We start from the raw sequence: 18,886 nt of genomic DNA on the forward strand, positions 1-18,886 counted from the left end.
GGCAAAATCCTTCACACCAGACAAGGGAAAGGCAACACAACAGGAGGAAATGACTTGCAAGGTCATGCCAAAGAGTCAGAAACACACCTGGTTCCACAGTTAGGAGACCCACAAAACAAGGAAGCTAACATCCACCAACTATGCTTGGAGGACGCGGTGCCGAGTCATAAAGACCCATGCTTGCCGCTTCCGTCTCTTTGCGCCCATATGTGCCTTGCTTAGTTGATTCAGTGGGTCCCTTTTTGCCGGCGCTCTTCATCTGTGCTTTAAAATCTCCCCACCTTTGATGCCCCAGGTTCCTAGGGGAGAGACCCAATGGAGACCTCCCATTTAGACTCTCTCTGCATAGTGCCTGTAGGTCTAGGCACCCCTTCCCATCTGCTTCACAGATAGCTTCTCTGATCATCCGTTATTTCTAACAGAAGCTCGTGGGACATGATTGATAGATTGTTCCACTATGTGATCCAATGTAGGTAAGTTTTTTTCTTTATTTTCCTACTGGGGATGCTTTTATGGCTTTCATGTTGTAGACATCAAGGGCATAAAAGTTGAGCAGATTTATAGGCAATAGGGTAAAATAAAATCCATTTCTAGAGATCATAAATGCTATAAAACCCCTATTTCTGATATAAATGTCTCTGAGTAACATTCATCCTCAGGTACCAATCAATGTATACATCATTTTTGTATATTCATGTGTTCATATATCCTTGCATGTGTGTGTGCAGGTACATATGCATGAGTACATGTTAGAGTTGGGGATAGACTTGTAGAACATGTGTCTCTCTCAAATATTCCACTTTTCTTTTTAAATTGGGTCTCTCTGAATATAGAGCTCACAGTCCAGTTCCTCTGTCTCTGCCTCTCTTGTATGGGATTACAGGTGTGTGTACCGCAGCCTCTAACTTTTTTCATGGGCTCTGTTGACTGAACTCAATTCCTCATGCTTATTCGGCAAGAACATCACCAACTGAGCCCATCATCCCAGTAAATCAATTTGAGAGAAATGTTATTTCTACAAGAAGTTAATGGTATGCAAAAATAAAGAGGACTGGGAAATAGGAGATGCGTAATGAAGAGATTTAGAAAAAATAGAGATTTCGGAGTCTTAAAATGATTTGTGTATGTTGATAAGCTTCCAGCACCGAGAAGATAGTATAAGGGGGATCAGGAGTCAAAGACACCCTCAGTTATTTAGTGACATGTATGTCAGCCTGAGTTACATGAGATTCTGCTTTAAGAAGTATGTGGGGAGAAGCTTTACACCCATTTAAATTGAAATATGTGGTCTCCTCTGAACTCTAATTCACGGGGAACAGCCATAAAAAAAGATGCTTTTGGAAAGTTACTGATATCAGATAAAAATTATCCAGCTATGCAACATAATTTGGGTTTGTGCTCATATGAAGAAATGTCTGGTTTAGAGAAGAATGCTAAAGTATGTACCAATCAATGTCGTTAATTTTTAAAGGCAGGTAAATAGAAACAATGAAAATGGAGCAAGAGGGGTGTTATTTATGCAGATTTATCCCAAGTTTCATCATCATCTATGCAATTTCCATTTTTTATGGATACACAATCTACAAGTTTTGATAGAAATGATCTATCAGAACATGATAGAAATTTCAGGACCTGTTAATTCATGATCAAATAGTGAAGGTCAGGTCAAGACACATAGCTGCCAGACCAAAAATGTTATACATTTTTCTTTTCTTTAATTTTGTTTAAATTAGAAACAGGCTTGCTTCACATGTCAATCCCAGATCTCTCTCCCTCCCTCTCTCCTATCCTGCCCTCCCAACCCCCCACCAATCTCTACTCTACTCCCCAGTGAGTGTGAGACCCTCCATGGGGGGTATCCAAAGTCTGTCATATCATCCAGTGCAGGGCCTAGGCCCCTGCCATGTGTTCAGGTTGAGAGACCATCCCTCCATGTGGAATGGGCTCCTAGAGCCCATTCTTATGACAGGGATAAATACCAATTTACTACTTGAGGCCGCATAGATTGCTGAGGCCTCCTCACTGACACCCAAATTTAGGGGGCCTGGATCAGTCCAACGCTGGCCTCTCAGGATCAGTCTGGGGTCCATGAGCACCCCCTTGTTCAGGTCAGCTGTTTCTCTGGGTTTCACCAGCTGGGTCTTGACCCCTTTGCTCATTATTCCTCCCTCTCTGCAGCCGGATTCCAGGAGTTCCGTCTAGTGTTTAGCTGTGGGTGTCTGCCTCTGCTTCTGCCAGCCAATGGATGAAGGCTCTAGGCTGGCATAAAAGGAAGTTGTCAATCTCATTATCAGGGAGAGGGCATTTAAGTTAGCCTCTTCACTGTTCCTTAGATTGCCAATTGGTGTCATCTTTGTAGATATCTGGAAATCTCATGAGTACCAGATCTCTCCTGAAACCTATAATGACTCCCTGCATTATGGTATCACTCATCCTGCTTTCCTCTGTTCATCCCCTGACTCAACCTTCCTGCTCCACCATGAATGTTATGCATTTTAAAACCAAAATACACAGAGCCATACTGGAAAAATGTGGCAACTAATAAAAATCTGGAAATACTTGTCTAGAGAGACAAGTCAAATAACGCTGAATATTGGATCATGCTGTAAGGGAGTTTATCCGCAAAAAATACAGATGAGGCGAGGATCCATGTTGCCAGACTGTTTACCAGGGATTGATTAGTGGTAGGAATCAGGGGCTGTGTCATCACGTGAGAAAACAGGCAGTGATGCAAAAAAAAAACAAAAACAAAAACAAAAACAAAACAAAACAAAAAACAAAACAAAACAAAACAAAAAAACTCTAGCCTTCAGATCCTCAAATAAATGGTTTGTTTTCATTGGAAAGAAGGTAGAATATAGCCGGGCGGAGGTGGCGCACACCTTTAATCACAGCACTCGGGAGGCAGAGGCAGGCAGATCTCTGTGAGTTCGAGGCCAGGCTGGACTGACAGCCTCCAAAACAATACAGAGAAACCCTGTCTCATAAAACCAGAAAAAAGAAGGTAGAATATAGGCGAGAAATCTGAGACCTTAAGTAACTCCTGTGTCACTCCAGTATAAAGGATAATCTGTGTGCTCCCCTCTCCCCATTTCCAACTACAACAGTGGACTTATAGGGGCAACCGTGAACACAGTTTTCGTGTTTCTTTGTATTTCCCTTTTGGAGTGAAGCATAAAACTTGAATCTGGAATGCACGAGGAAGAGCTGCATGGGGACCCAGAGAAGAGCATCCGAGCAAGGTAGGATGCGTTCTTCATAAGACTAGGTGGAGGATGCCCTGAAGGTGAAGGGCAATGCGAGTCAGGAAAGGGTGTGGGGTGGGAACGGGGCAGGAGATGACAAGAGACCAGTGGTTGGCAGCTCAGCTAGGGACAACCCTGGTGATCATGCATGACCAAAAGGGTGAAGTTAGGAGACAGGATAGGTTAGAGAATCCGGGTGAGAAGGAGATGTGGATGCATCTCCCAGAAGAATGGCTTCTTGTGCTGAAGAATTTTGAAATTTATTTACCGTTGGTTTTTCTTTAAAATATCCTCTAATCCAAGATGCCTGTCCGTGAGGAATGCTTAGAAAGCTGTCTGCCTGGGCTGGTTTAACCCCCAGAAACAGCTGACCTGACATGGGTTATCTCTTGAATCCCAGACTGATGCCTGGGAATGTAGCATGGGACTGATCAAGAACCCCTGAATGTGGGTGTCAGTAAGGAGGCCTAGGTAATGTATTGAGCCATGGGCAGTAGATCAGTATTTATCGCAGGTATACAAATGGACTTTGGATTTCCATCAAACAATGAGAGAAGCACTCTCACCCTGAACTCTTGGGGGAGGGTCTAGGTCTTGCCCTGGATGAAATGACAGACTATGGACACCCACATGGATGGCCTCACCCTCCCTGGAGAAATGAGGGTATATTAGAAGGGGTTGGGGGGAGGATGCGGGAGGAGGAGAGGGAAACGGAGAGGGATCTGGAACTGACTTGTGAAGCAACCTTGTTTCTAATTTACATTTAAATTTAAAAATAAATAATAATAAAAAAGCTAGATGTTGGGTTTTTGAGACTAAGATTTCAAACTAAATTTAAACTGGATGATTGACAGCATTGTGTGGTACTGACACAATCCCCATGATATTTCAATTGGGCTTACTTCATTTCTTGCTACCCTGGAATTAAAGGTGATTCTGGGGTTCCTCTTTACTGGCTCTGAGCCTGCCTAGATCTAGCACATGTGAATGGCTATGAGTCAGTTGGTTAATCTCTGTCAGGCATTGGATGAATTTTGCATCATTTAAGCATTTTTTTAGAAGATCAGTGATGGGTGTCTGTAACTCTTCAAATTACTTATAAAAGGACATTCTTTAGGTTAGATTGTAGTTCAGTTTGGGAGTATGCTCCTAGCATACTTGGGGCTCTGAGTTTGACTTCTACCACTACAAAAAAAAAAAAAGCAATTTAAAAGGAAGTTAATGCCAAAGCTCTCTTTAAATATTGTGTTGATTCTTGGAGTCATGTGGCTTGGGTAAATGATATTGACATGGACCATTCTTAACAATCGGAAATGCACTTTCTGTTGTTTGGAATAAACAAGAAATGCATATTGGAAAAAAAAAGAAAGAAAGCTGTCTGCAAGGCCCCTCCCTGCATGGCTGGGATTAGGTAGGCTATGGGATGCGTGGAAAGGGCTGCTGGGCACGCGGGCTAGGAGGCTTGAGAACACCCTTTCTTCCCTCTCACCATTTTTGAGGACTCCACCCTGCAAGGACAATAAATTCCCGTCAGATTGCTTACGTTTTCAGGCTTAGGGTAAATTCTCTAGACCAGCAGCAGTCAGACTGACTGACAGCTTACATTGCCACCTATTGTCCACTAGGTGGAGGCTGTGAACAGCCTCCAGGAGAAGCTGCGGAATGCGCAGGGTCGGCAGCTGCGCAGTGAAGGAAATGGAGGGGTCTGATGCTGGCAAGACCCGTCGCTCCTCGGCATGAAAGCCTCGGAAGAAGGTAAGCCTTGAGGTCTGTGGCCTGGGACCGGTGATGGGCATCCAGAATATTGAAGAGGGCTTCGTTGTAGGCACGGGGGTGGGCAGTCATCCCTGGGTTCTTAGCGCAGGTACAGATTCTCGGAGTCTGCCTCTTGCATTGTACTGTGCGGCGCAGGCACAATGTGTTCGTGATTTTGCTGTGTGCCTCAAAACCATTAACACGGAATCGGATGTGTTTCTTCTATCCTAAGTCCCCCCCACTGCGTTCCTTATCACGCAGTACTGTCACTATTTTTTTATTGCTCAATTATTTATAAATTTTTTAGCAAACAAAGGGAATTGCCGTATATTGGTATATTTTTTATTTAATCGTTGGTGAGGAAAAATACGTGGTCATTTTTTAAAGGATCCGTTTTTGCATGTCCTAAAGCAAAGGTTGTGCTTGAGACTTGGTGTGTGTCTTATTATTTTTGCATGTCTCTGTTACGCAAATTGTTAAGCTAACACCATTCCTTTGAAAAATTACATTATATTTGCCTAATTAGGTTTCTAATATACGGGATTTAAATTAAATCATTCCTTGAGAAGTTCATTTGTGCATGCAATTTATTTTGAACATATCTATCCTTAAACTCCCCTTCAGTTCCTCCCTGTCTCCCCTCCTCCGTCCCCCCCCTTCCCGCGCCCATCCGAATTCCTGTATTTTTTCCCTAGTAACACGTTGAGTCAGGGTAGTGCTCCCTGTATTTGAAAGGAGCCATCCACTGGAGCTTGGGAAAGCTACCACAATTCACACTCCCCTATGAAAATGTTCTTTACTTCCCCTGGCAGCCATCAATGGGCAGGCTCTGAGAGACATACAGCACACATTCTCTCATATGAGGGTTCTAGCTCTGAATATTTAGATTTGTGTGTTAGGCTTAAAATTCTGTTAGACACCGGAAGATGGAAGATGATTTGTTGGAGGAGTTAACAGAAGGGGAATAGCAGAACTCAAGTGATCCTTTTACGTTTGGGCATTCTTTAAAATGTTGTAGCTTCCCCTATATTCATGCCTTAGTTACATTTAATCGGGCCTTTTCTCTTGGAGTTCGTAGGATGAAAACATCAGTAAGAATTTAGGTCTTCTTTCTTTTATAACCTGCATTCTAGCACCTAGATTCCATTTAAACTTCTGAAACTACAAGGGGGCCTATTTTAATTGTATTTGTTATCTACCCACGTCTAAAGTCCCTCATTTCCTTACAGATACCCCATTTCTTTTTTGAAGATTCTAACGGAGAGGAAAAATTTTACAGCAAATATATTTATGCCCGTAGCCATGTAGAAATGTGACTGCTAGTATGATCAAATCTGGTAACCTATGAATAGTTCATACTATATTGGTATGAATTGGTATTCATAGTAATACCAATTCCTTTAATTATACATAACCTTGTTATTTGTTAATTTGAGAAATCAACCCAAAGATACATGCAGATTGGTTTCAGAATCAGAAGTGCATACTGAGGAAGAAATGTTACCAACTAAATGCTGCATTCTCAGGCAACGCCTTATTTCTTAAGGGGTGGAGTCTCCACTCATTTTCCAAGCTACCTGGGTCAGATCCCCTTCCTCCACTAATTTTAGAAATCATGGATCTTTCATATATTCATAAAAGAGTTATACTGTTTCACCCATATTACTTCGTAGGAAAAATCCTACTCACTGTGTAATTTACAGAGAGAGTAGACTTAATATTTATGTCATAAAATTGTGTAAACTTCCAATATAATGCCATACAAATTATTTTCATTGCAATTAAAAAAATTTGGAGAGTCTCACCTATTCAAACTCCCCATGACCAAAGCACTTTGTCATTACTGCTAATTTTATTAGCTTATTACCTCCTCAACTCACTCTTTTGACGGTGTCGCATAAATGAGGTTAGACAGTGTTTTGATTTTCTTTCTTCCCAACTTAATCCTTTTATTTAATACCACGGCTCTTGTATTATGGGAAGTGCGTTTCACGGCTGTTTAGATACGTAGTTTTCTAAGAATGGAAAGTATTTACAAGCTTTGATAGGCTGATAGGATATTCCTATAATTGCTCTGGAAAATCTCTTTAAATGCTTACTCTTTCATTAAAATACTTATCTTTTAACTTAAGAGTAGTATATATATATATATATATATATGTAATTTTTTTTAAGAAAATACATCCATGTCAGCTATTTAAAGATCACTCTTTGCTCCATTGGATGAGCTTTAATGTCCTTTATCATTTTGTGTTTTGCTTGTATTACCATCTTTGTTTGTTTTGCTGCTGCTGATGCTTTAGGTGTTAATGCTTCAATTCAATTCATATTATATCACAGGAAGAATATGGGAGGACTGAGGTAGCACGGGGGATGCCGTGAGGGGACACGTGCCCATCCAAGCCTGCGCCATCCTGTCAGGTGTGTCTGCAGAAGGGATGCAGGGTGAGTTCATCTGTCTGCTCAGCGTCCTTCGACAGCTCATCAGCTGATCAGAAAGATACAAGGATTGGCTTTGAATGCCGGATTTCCATTTCACTACACTGTAAGTCTATAAACAGCATCAAAATGTTCTAACCACTGCCAACGTGTGTGTTGTAAATTCTGAAAGGAAGGGAGGTCTGTGTCAAGGAAGCCCGTATTTCTTTGGTTTTCAGGAGTATTTTGAGTACACAGGACAGATGTTTCAATTGACATAGAAATGTAGGCACTGAATTTTTTTATTGCAGTGAAAACAGTAAAATGTCTGGGGTTTATGCTGGGCCTTCAAGTAATCTCTAGCTCCTCAGGATATTGATGACATCATAACAATGTTTAGCCTCATAATCAATGAACCTGGGAATTCTAAGATTTGTATACTCCTATTTTATTTTATTTTTGCAAAAAAGGAAATAGATATAAGTATACATAGCCCAAAATTATTTGTTTGTTTCTTTTTTTCTAATTTATTTTTATTATTATTACTATTATTATTTCCTTTTTATTTAAATTAGAAACAAGCTTGTTTCACATGTCAATACCAGTTCCCTCTCCCTCCCTTACAACCCTCCCCTTCCCATCAGGCCCCCCAGTCCCCCACCCAATCTCCACTCTGAACCCCAGGGAGGGTGAGGCCATCCATGGTGGATCTCCAGTGACTATCATTTCATCCAGGGCAGTGCCTAGGCCCTCCCACAAGAGTCCCTGCTGAGAGAGCATCACTCATTGTGGCATAGGCACTCAAAGTCTATTTGCACACCAGCGACAAATACTACCCAAGTCCCCATAGACTATCTAGGCCTCCTCACTGATACCCACATTCAGGGGGTCTGGGTCAGTCCCGTGCTGTCCACCCAGCCATCAATCTGGGATTCAAGAGCTCCCCCTTGTTCAGTTCAGCTGTTTCTGTGGGTTAAACCAGCCTAGTCTTAACTCCTTTGCCCATCAGTTCTCTCTTTCTGACGCTGGGTTCTGGGAGTTCAGTTCAGTGTTTGTCTGTGGGTTTCTGCCTCTGCTTCCATCAGTTGCTGCATGAAGGTACTTCTTAATGGTGTCTAGGTTATGTGTTCAGGTAGGAATGTTTGTGCATCAGTGGGTCAGAAGAGGGGACCTGATCACCTGGAGATAGAAATTATACCTAGTTTAGTTTACCTTGTGCGGTACTGGGGCTGGAACTTTGCTCTTCTGTGAGAGTGTCAAGCTCTCTTAGTTGCTGAGCCATCTTCTAGAAATGTTCAGTTCACAACGTTGTATCATTTGCAATTAGATGCAGTTTAACTTAACTATGAATTGCTCAGTGACCTTTCTCCTTTCCTCTTCCCCTCAAATGTTGTATGCCACAGCTAGTGGCTTGAATGATGATGATGATGATATATATATGTATATATATAGTACATATCATTTCTTACAATATACAGTTTCAGAGATTGTCTTACAGATTATCTAAAGAACTGTAGAATCTGGGGAAATGTGTCTCCGAATAAGATCACATACTGTCCTCAGTTCACAGCACACATATAAGGTGGTTACATCACTATGTGCACATAGACGCACTACCCATATTTACAAAGAAATAAGTAATGAGATGAATCTGAAGGGCTCTACCAGAGACGCATTGTAAGACGTAACTTCTGGTCATTATACACAATCTGGGATACATCACCTGCCCAATAGTTTTACCAGCCTGCCCTTTATGGGCCCTTCTTAATTTCTGGGCTGCCAGCCATATACTACCTGGCCATACAGAGTTCTCTTTGTGTCCCTCCAGGAAAATACGCGCAGCCTATGAAAAGTATGCCCTGACCTAGCTTAAGACTCTTTCATTACCAATGGTCGATGTGTTTTTACATTTCATTAAATAGTATTTAAATTTAGAAGCAGGCTGTTCTCAAAGGTACTCTCTGTGTTGCCCAGGCAGGTCTCCAGCTCTTAAGCTGGTGTGATCTTTCTGATTTAGGCTCCAGAGAGCTGTGACAACATGCACATCACCAAGCCTGGTACATTTTCCTTTAAAATATGTGTTTTTTGAGTTTACATTTGGAACATGTTTTCTGTGGAAATACCAACTGAACATTTACTTTGATCCTAGATACTGCAGCATTGTCAAACGTTTTGTATTTTAAAAAGGGTCTTGTGTTCCTTAGGGTTTTTGTATCCACAATGTTATGTCACTTTCACATAGGTGTATTATGTTTTGTTTAGGCTTGATCAATGGGCTCTGGTAAATACAGGATTCCTTATATTATTTCTTCACTTAAAACATCTGAGAGTAACCCTGGTACAAATGTTGGTTAGAAACATACAGGGGTGCACATATGTTTATTTTTCAATATGTAAAATGGAGCCTTTGAGGATATAATGATGAGTGTGTTTTTTTTTTCTGATGCCATTTTGGTTTAACAAATTCCTTTCAACCCAGGGAGGGTATGGCTTTCCATGAGGGATTTTCAAAGTCTCTCATATCATTTGGAGCAGGGCCTAGACCCTCCCCTTGTGTGTCTAGGCAGAGAAAGTATCCCTCTATGTGGAGTGGGCTCCCAAAGTCCATTCGTGCACTAGGGATAAAAATCCTAGCACTACCAGATGCCCCATACATTAACCACACCTCCAGTCCTATGCTGGTTTCCAGCTATCAGCCTGGAGTTCATGAGCAGCCGCTTGTTCAGGTTAGCTGTTCTGTGGCTTTCTCCAGCCTGGTCTTGACCCCTTTGCTCATCACTCCTCCCTCTCTGCGACTGGATTCCAGAGTTGAGCTGTGTGTGTCTGCTTCTGCTTCTATCAGCTACAGAAAGAAGTCTCTAGGATGTCATATAAGGAAGTCATCAATCTCATTATTGGAGAAGGGCATTTAAGGTAGCCTCTTGACTAATATTTAAATTATTAGTTGGGGTCAACCTTGTAGATCTCTGGACATTTCCCTAAAGTCAGATTTCTCTTTAAACCTGTAATGGCTCCATCTATTATGGTATCTCTTTTCTTTCTCTCCTCTATTCTTCTCCTGACTCAATCTTCTTATTCTCTCCTCTCCCTTCCTCTTCTTTCCTACTCTTTCTTCCAACTCCCTCTCCCCTCCCACCATGCTCTCAGTTAGCTCAGGAGATCTTGTCCCTTTCTTTCCCCTTCTTCAGGGAGTCATGTATGTCTGTCTCTCTTAGGATTCTCCTTGTTTCATAACTTCTCTGATGGTGTGGATTATAGGCTGCTACTCCTTTACCCTATGCCAAATCCATATATGAGTGAGTATATACACTTTTTGTCTTTTTGTGACTGGGTTACCTCACTCAGGATGGTTTCTTCTAGTTTGATCCGTTTGCCGGTGAATTTCAAGATTCCATTGTTTTTTTTCCCACTGAGTAGTACTCCAGTGTTTAAATGTACCACATTTTCTCCATTATTCAGTTGAGGGGTATCTAGGTTGCTTCCACGTTCTGTCTATTAAAATAATATTGCTATCAATGTAGTGGAACAGATGTCCTTGTTGCATCTTTTGGGTATATGCCTAAGAGTGGAATTTCTGGATCTTGTGGTAGACTGATTGCCGTTTTCCACAGGAAATTCCATACTGATTTCCAAAGTGGCATTTGACTGCATTATTTTCTTTTTAAAAGTATTTATTATGAGATCTGTCTGCATGTAAGCCTACAGGCCAGAAGAGGGCACCAGATACCATCGTAGATGTTTGTGAGCCAACATGGTCTTCCTGGGATTGAATTCAGGACCTCTGGAAGAACAGTCAGTGCTCTTAACTTCTGAGTCATCTCTCCAGCCCATTTTTTTATGTGTGTAGTGTAACATATTAACTTCCTTTTAAACTTTGTATATTCATTATTCTTATGTTTAATTTTGCTATTTAACATTGCTTTGAAGGCTTTTAAATTGTGTTTTGTTCATCAGAAGTTTATGAAGAGAAATTAATTGTGCTTTCTAAAATATGCTTTTACAGTAAACTATGAGCACTCTGTATGCTCATTGTGATGGCTCAACCTTAACCGTTAACTTGACAGAATTTGAAATCATTTGGGGGCAAGCTCTTGGGAAAATATCTGTGACAGGTTCTCTTGATTATCTTAGTTGTTATTCAAAGACCCATCTTTTTAAAAATTTTTTTTTTCTTTTTTAATTTTTTAAATTTATTTTTCAGTTTAAATTTAGATTAGAGACAAGGTTGCTTCACAAGTCAGTTCCAGGTCCCTCTCCCTTTCCCTCCCCTCCTCCCGTGCCCTCCCCCCCAACCCCCCAATATCCCCTCATTTCCCCAGGGAGGGTGTTAATTGTCGATAGGAATATCCTCTTAGCAGGAGACCGCAGATTTATAAAGTGAAGAAGGCTAAGAACAGTATGAATGCATTCATTGCTTTTTATTTTGAGAACATATTTTTATTGATTATTTTCTGATCACTCATTTGCCAAACTTCTACCAAACCCTTTCCACCTACCCAACTCCACATCATCTTTATCCCTCTCTCCAGAAAACAAACGGACAAATTATCTCCTTCTTGGCAATGGATACAATGATGTCAGTTGCCTCATGCCCCTTCCTGCCATTGTTCCTTCCCTAATGATGGGATATTACTTGAAATTATAAGTCAAAATACAGTATACCTCCTGATTTCTTTCTAGTGAATCCCTGCAATTCAACGTGGAACTAAACCCCAAAACACCATAGAGCCTGAATGGGACCTGACCAACTGAGCCTTCTGGAAAACATCCTCCTGGATCTCAGTCTATATTCCCAAACAGAGAAAAAAGTGAGTGGTGTATGGGTTAAATATTCAAAATCAGGTATTGATATTAAGTATTTTCAGTCTCTAAGAAAACTGTAGAGGAGATCATGAGTTTTTGGGAGATTGTAGGGAACATCATTTGAGTTAGGAGGTAGAGGGAAGGGTACACATGATGTAAATACAGTACCCATACATGGAATTCTAAAAAAAACTATCTGAAAAACTCAGAATACTGTTGACACTGAGTTCAGTGTACTGTGTCCTGTAACTTGATGTTTCCATCTGTATTGCTCAATTCTCTTTTGAAAGGTATTTCACAAATTTACTTCCCTTAGCTCTGTGCCCCTTAGAGTTGTTTAGTCTCTCTGAAGACTATTTATATTTGGGCTTCTGTAAGATTAAAATTTTGCTTTTATTCTCTTTTTTTTTTCACTTGTAAAACTACTTTGGATACATGTCTGTTAAGGGTATTATTTATGTAGGTAAGATACTCCTCTTTTAATTTTACAGTGGTAAAACATTGAATGTATTCAAGGTAGTAGTTTGTCCTCATCTGTGTGATTTTTTAATAGTGTTATTTCATTGTTTCAGTTGTCATTTTACTTAGTTATGGTGTTCTTGGGATTTTCTGTTGTTGTTGACATCCTTAGTTTTCATCTGTCATTCCAGTGAAGAGACTTAGGCCTAGAAATTCAAGGAACCAATAATCTTCCTGGTTTGGGAGGTAGGGGCAGATTCTCGCAAAGTACACCTGGAAAATTTTCCTGTTTTAAGCCATTCCACTGAAGTCCTTTTTACCACAAGGTCAGATCTTGGGTCTATGCACTAGGAGTCACTTAGTATAGGCTGCTGAATGAAGGATATCTGGGGGAAGGGAAACCGTTTTCTAATTTATCTATCGTTAGCCTCTGGATTGTAGGCAGACTACAGAGTAGTCTTGAAGTTTCCTGAAGTATTGTAGGAAACATTCCTTTAATCATGCCTCCCATGAGTGGGTCTACTTCTTTGTCTGGAATCACAGGGATACTTTTAGCATGGGATTTTTTTTGTCTCAGCTAGGTCCTTCTACCATTCTCTGTCCCAAAGAAGCACACAGATGCTATATTACTTATAAATCTGTTGGCCAGTGGCTAAGGTTTCTATTTGGTTAACTCTGTCTTAATTATTAGCCCATTTTCTAATAATCCATGTATTTCCACATAGTCTTGGCTTACCAGGGAATGTTGGACCCGCAACTCTTTGCCTGCTACATGATGACTACTCAGTGTCTCCACAAATAAGAGAATGATTTCCTGTTTGTCTCTGCTTATATCCTTATTCTGCTCAGCTGCATCACTTCCTGTCTGGCCACTCAGCCAATCAGTGTTTTATTCATTAACCAATTAGATAAGCACATACACAGAAGGACTACTTCCATCAGACACTGGGATCTTGTCCTTGTTCTCCCTGAGAGATGTCAAGTAGAGGCATGTCTGTACCATCCCAGGCTGTAATTGATTATATGAGTCTTCACTTTCTGTTGCGCTCTAAAAGGAGTGAGATGTATAAATTCAGAAAAGGGAGTGGTACAGCAGGATCGGGGTGTCTTTACCTATACAGTGTTAGATGACAGCTATAAATTTGCAGGTGCATCCTTCACACATGCGTCTCTCCTCTATTCTAGACCCCTTACTCAGAAAAGCCTCTCCTCGACTGTATGTTTACTCTCTGGGTTCAGTTGTAGGGCTATCAAAGCAGATAGACTGAGCAAAATGATTATTTATTCCTCCTTGAGTCTAGTGAGGTACAAACCGAGGAAGTACAAGGGGTATCAGCCTCTGATGGGTAGCCCATTTGAGAAAATAGGGGTACTTTTCCATACACGGTGATGTCCCAGGGAAATCCGAAGCTAGAGAACAGTAGAGGCAGAGCAAGCACTTCTTAGAGAAGTAAAGATAAGGAAGGCTATGTAGGAAACCCAGTTAATTGGGGCTATTAGTACAGTGTTCACAGCAAGATCTTTGAGATTTAAAATCTCTGTTGAGTCCCTTGTTCAAGTAAGATCTTTGAAAGATTGAATGCCCTTGGTATATTTAAGTGACACAGACCAGTATGTAAATATTGCATGTAAAGTGATATTACATCTTGGGGAAAAGCAGAGGAAGAGGTTCTATCTTGTATACTGGAGGGAAAAGCTGTCCACATGTGTGTCGAGGTCAAGTTTGTATGGAAAAAAATACTGAAAGAAAGCATAATTCAGTGATTAAAAACTACTGGCATGCTTTCACGCTTCATTAGAACTTCACAGAGAACATCTATGATAGAGCAATATAGGTGAAGCAGATGTTGGTAATTATCCTTTGAGAATAATGAGTTTTTCCTCTATTCAGTGAATAGGTATGCCGGGGAGTTGGTGGTTTGTGCAGCCTGAGATTCTATAAGTAACCACATGTATTGTGTGGAGAGGCAATAGCTGATGCCACAGTCAATGCGCTCTCTGATGATCCAGGTCACAGATGAACGTAGTTTGTTTCTAGTGCTTGTATTTATTTTGTAATTAGGGATGATATGTTAGTGATGAAACAATCGTTTTTTTTCATTTCACATGAATTCTTTTTCTTTATTTCTGTTTTAGCTTTACATTCTAATCACACTTCTCCCTCTCATAACTCCTCCAATGTTAGCTACCCCCCAGTTCATTCCTCCTCATGGGTAAGGGCTCTAATGATGACTCAACATAGTCTCTTACAATAAGTTGGGGCAGGGCCATGCTCCTCTCCCATGAACTAAGGCTGAGTTTGAGATGAATTCTGCATTCCCATTTATTCCTGCAACTGCTTCTCCTTGAAATTATATCGCTTTAAACAGCATTTGACTCTGGCTTTATCTTAAACAACGGTAATTCACCTCAAACTCAGTATGTAACAGAGACAGAAGACCTGCTGTTTCCTACACAGCATTCACTGACCTACCATGTGAAGAATTGATATTTATGTACAGCTCTTCCCCTGTCACCCTGAGACCCTGAAATCTTAGAGCAAAAATATTGTTGATAGCCCTCTTTGTCAGGTAGTTGGTTTTCAATGATATATTTTTATTTCATATAATGTATTCATATTTCTGTTCCCCCTTACTGAAATCCTGCTAGGTCTTGCATGCATACCCATCTGCCGAAATTTATACCCTTCCTTTCTCTGTCTTAGAATATAAAGACATATGATAAAACGGCTTCTCCTACTACTATCGATTCTACTCCTACTAGCAACAGTTACATTAATAGTTAATAATAATAAGCAAACCAGTATAGGATAAAATAAATAAATAACCAGAAGGAAAATAGTGGAACAATTACAAAGATGTGACACAACCTAACTTAGACTCACAAGAATCTTGTAAAACACCACCAGAAGTCATAATGTATAGGCAAGGGAATGGTAAGGTTAAATACAGAACTGCAACAAAGCACTATGAGAGAAAGAGAGAGAGCTTGTAAAATGCAACTGAATGGTTTCTTTGGGAGGCATCTATTGCTGCACCTGGCCTTATTGTTGGTTTCTGTATTCAGTGAGACTTTAGGGAGAAATGCATTTAGCTATCAGTTAGAAATGGCTTCTGATTTAGGGATGAGGGCTTGTGCTGACATTCTCCTGCATGGTACTTACTGGCCATCTCTCAGAGAGCAGAGAACTCTAACAATGGCATCTTCCTTTATTTCCAATCTACTACCGTCTACAGTCTCCCGGATTCTACTTTCCAAACCAGATTCTATTACCAGGTGAAAATTGTTACTGCTGTGGGGCAAATGAATTTTTTACTATTCCTCTCTGCACCCTGTATTATTTTTGATAATATTAGGGAGGAAACTGGTTCATATTCCCATGGAAGAAGAACATTTCTATCAAAATATCCTTCCTCTTTTTTACATTTTTGAGATTATGATTTTATTATATTTCCCTGTTCTTTCCACCCACAATCTATGTGAATTGTTATAAAATCTACGTATTCTTACATATAAGGTTTTTGGTCCATATTACTATTACTTTCAGGTTTCTATTCAGGGCTGAATGTTTAGACTTGTAATCTTCATTGAGTATCTAGCATGTGATTACCAGCATCTGTCACCACCAGTTACTTCAGTGAGGTTAACATGTAAGTTAATGCAGTTAAATTACGTTGAGTTGCTCTTTGAAATCATAAATCATTTTCAATCATATTTATTACTAATCATCCTGTGGATGTTGGATCTTTAATATCAGCTGTTCTCCACTTCCCTAATTTGGCAAACTTTTAATATAGTTTCTTATGTTGTGGTGACTCCTAATCATAAAATTATTTGTTTTCAAACTTATAACTGTAATTCACTACTGTAATGATCTGTAATCTCAATATCTGTGTTTTCTGATAGACTTAGTTGACCCTTCGCAAAGAGTGGTGTTTCCCCCAAAGGGTTGAGAACCATCATCCTATGTAATCTTTTATTTCCTGAAGGCTTCCTTTCTTATGGAATATTTTAAGATGCTAAGAATTCAGGGTCATTGTAATTGTCAAGTGTCACATATTAGAATCAACCCAAAAAAGCCCAAGGAACAATGGATATATTTCCTCACATAAGTATCTCAGAGGAAGAAATTCACATGCCTTAAAGTTAATGGAATTATGCATTCATAACCATACCTTGGACAATTGAAGTTATGATCAGATATGCTCACGTGGCTGATAATTGGTCAAATAGGTATAGAAAGGGAGGGGACCAGGCAGTAGAATTCACATCCTTTTACATCATGCATAGAAGTTTTGAAAAGGCTTTTGCTTCTCTTTCATTATGGGTTCATATGAGGCTAGCAGGTTTCCAGTAGGCCATATCGTAACTACACAGTTACTGTTGTCCTCAGCATGGCCTGTATAAGGCTTACTGGACAAACACAGATTTTCATCTGGCTTCACATTAGGATCTTTCCAGTAGCAACTGACCTAGGATCTGGGTGTTTAAATCAGCTACTTTGAGGAAGATGGGTGATGTAAAGGCTTACAATTATAGTCAAGGATGTGTCATTCTTTTATAACAAAGTTAACTTGATACACAGTGGATGCTGATACATGGAAGTTTGTAAGAATTTAGTATTATTCAAATTGGAGATAGAGTAATATTCAATTCTAGTAGTTCAATTATCAGATGCCATTTTAACTGAATCGATTTTATTTAAGCTTAATTTTAAATTAAAATATAAAATCATATTAATATTTTGTTATCTTAGAACATTATATTACTAAACTCTCACTTGTTTCTCTAAAATGGAAAGTCAGTGGGAGTATCTGTTTCCATGAATAAGAATGCACTTTTCATTGACAGATATTGAAAAGTAGCCACAGAGCTGTCTGAATGTAATTATGCCTTCACATCCTGCCCATAGATGAAAAGTGCATTCAAAAGATCATGCGTGACACTATTACTTTGTCATTTTATTTGACTTATTCTTTGAAATTCTCATGCATTTATTTAATAGAGCTTTATCATCTGTACCATCACTCCAGCAAATCTCAATTTCAAATTCATATTCTCCTTCTATCATAATTTATTCATCCTTCAAACCCCTTGATTTCATTTAGTTCTTCCCATATGTGTTCATGTGTTGAGTATCCACATAAGGTCATCCAAAATTTTCAACAATGAGGGAGGAAGAGAACATGATAGAATGGTTGAGAGAAAACGTAAGCACCGGAGGACAAATTATTTATTGAAATCTGAAAAATTTGCGAAGCTGTCCATATATGAAGGGTTTGGAGTACGCAATTGGAAGCCAGTAGGTTACTGTTTCTGTGTAACTCAGTGGTGATTCAGTTGCATTTCCTGGTGGTCTCTGAGGTGAGAGAGTCTCCGGGATGATACTTACCTGTTCTATCTCTCTTTCCCATAGAATCTGATCAGGAGGAATATTTGCTTCATGTTGATGTCTAGATGGATAATATTGATGGCCTTGGGAATGACAGTGAATTATAAATTTGAAGGGTGAGTGCTCTTAATTTTTCATAACATTGAATTTGTTCACATGAATATGTAGCACAAACTTGCAAGCCTCCATTATGCAGAGTAGTTCTTAAGATTTTTAAATAATAACACCTGACACTAAAAGTAGAAGTACTAATTTGAAAAATTGTTGTAATTTTGTGTAATCATTTTTCTTCAAGTAAGGCCCAGTATGTTCTAGGTAACTCTCCATGGCATTTCCTAAGAAATAGTATGTCACAGACAAAAATAGTTAATTCTGCTAATAATAAGGTACATTATGAATGATATGTTGATCTGACATTTTCACTCATGAATGAAAGTAATATAAATTAAGATAATCACCTTGCACTCACCATCTTCCAGAGATTGTTTTAGCAAAAAAGTTTGAAGCTGCTAAAATATAAATATAAATCTCATAGGAGATTTTGAGACTTTCTTAAGAAATTTTGCATCTTTCCCGCATTGGATTCACATAGGAGAAGACATTATGGGGAAATGAAGGACACAAGGAAAGGAGTCTCTCACATAATCTAACTAAAATTGAAGACAAGGCACACATATGGATTTACTATATTTGCTAAATTATAACACCCCAGATAGTCTCATAAAGTGCTTTATAAAATCAATTTATGTTTATAGGATTGTGTGTAAATATGAAAAACCTGATATCAGAAGAGATCTTTATGCTGTGCTTAAGA

General features: G+C 39.6%; 1 protein-coding gene across 6 annotated transcripts in view; it reads left to right on the forward strand.

Moving 5' to 3' along the window:
- Positions 1-4,911: 4,911 nt before the first annotated feature.
- LOC101843738 (UDP-N-acetylglucosamine--peptide N-acetylglucosaminyltransferase 110 kDa subunit) overlaps positions 4,912-18,886 on the forward strand; it is a 31,429-nt gene continuing 17,454 nt past the window's right edge. For 4 of the 6 annotated variants that reach the window (XM_040733318.1, XM_040733317.1, XM_040733320.1 and 1 more), the window contains exons 1-4: positions 4,912-5,000; positions 7,341-7,545; positions 12,099-12,226; positions 18,097-18,188. The gene's annotated coding sequence lies outside the window, so the exon portion shown is untranslated. The remainder of the gene's footprint in view (positions 5,001-7,340; positions 7,546-12,098; positions 12,227-18,096; positions 18,189-18,886) is intronic. The other 2 variants (XM_040733321.1, XM_040733322.1) reach the window with 1 other exon arrangement.

The sequence above is a fragment of the Mesocricetus auratus genome, unplaced genomic scaffold, assembly GCF_017639785.1.
Source record: "Mesocricetus auratus isolate SY011 unplaced genomic scaffold, BCM_Maur_2.0 Super-Scaffold_100030, whole genome shotgun sequence".
Taxonomy (NCBI): Eukaryota; Metazoa; Chordata; class Mammalia; order Rodentia; family Cricetidae; genus Mesocricetus; species Mesocricetus auratus.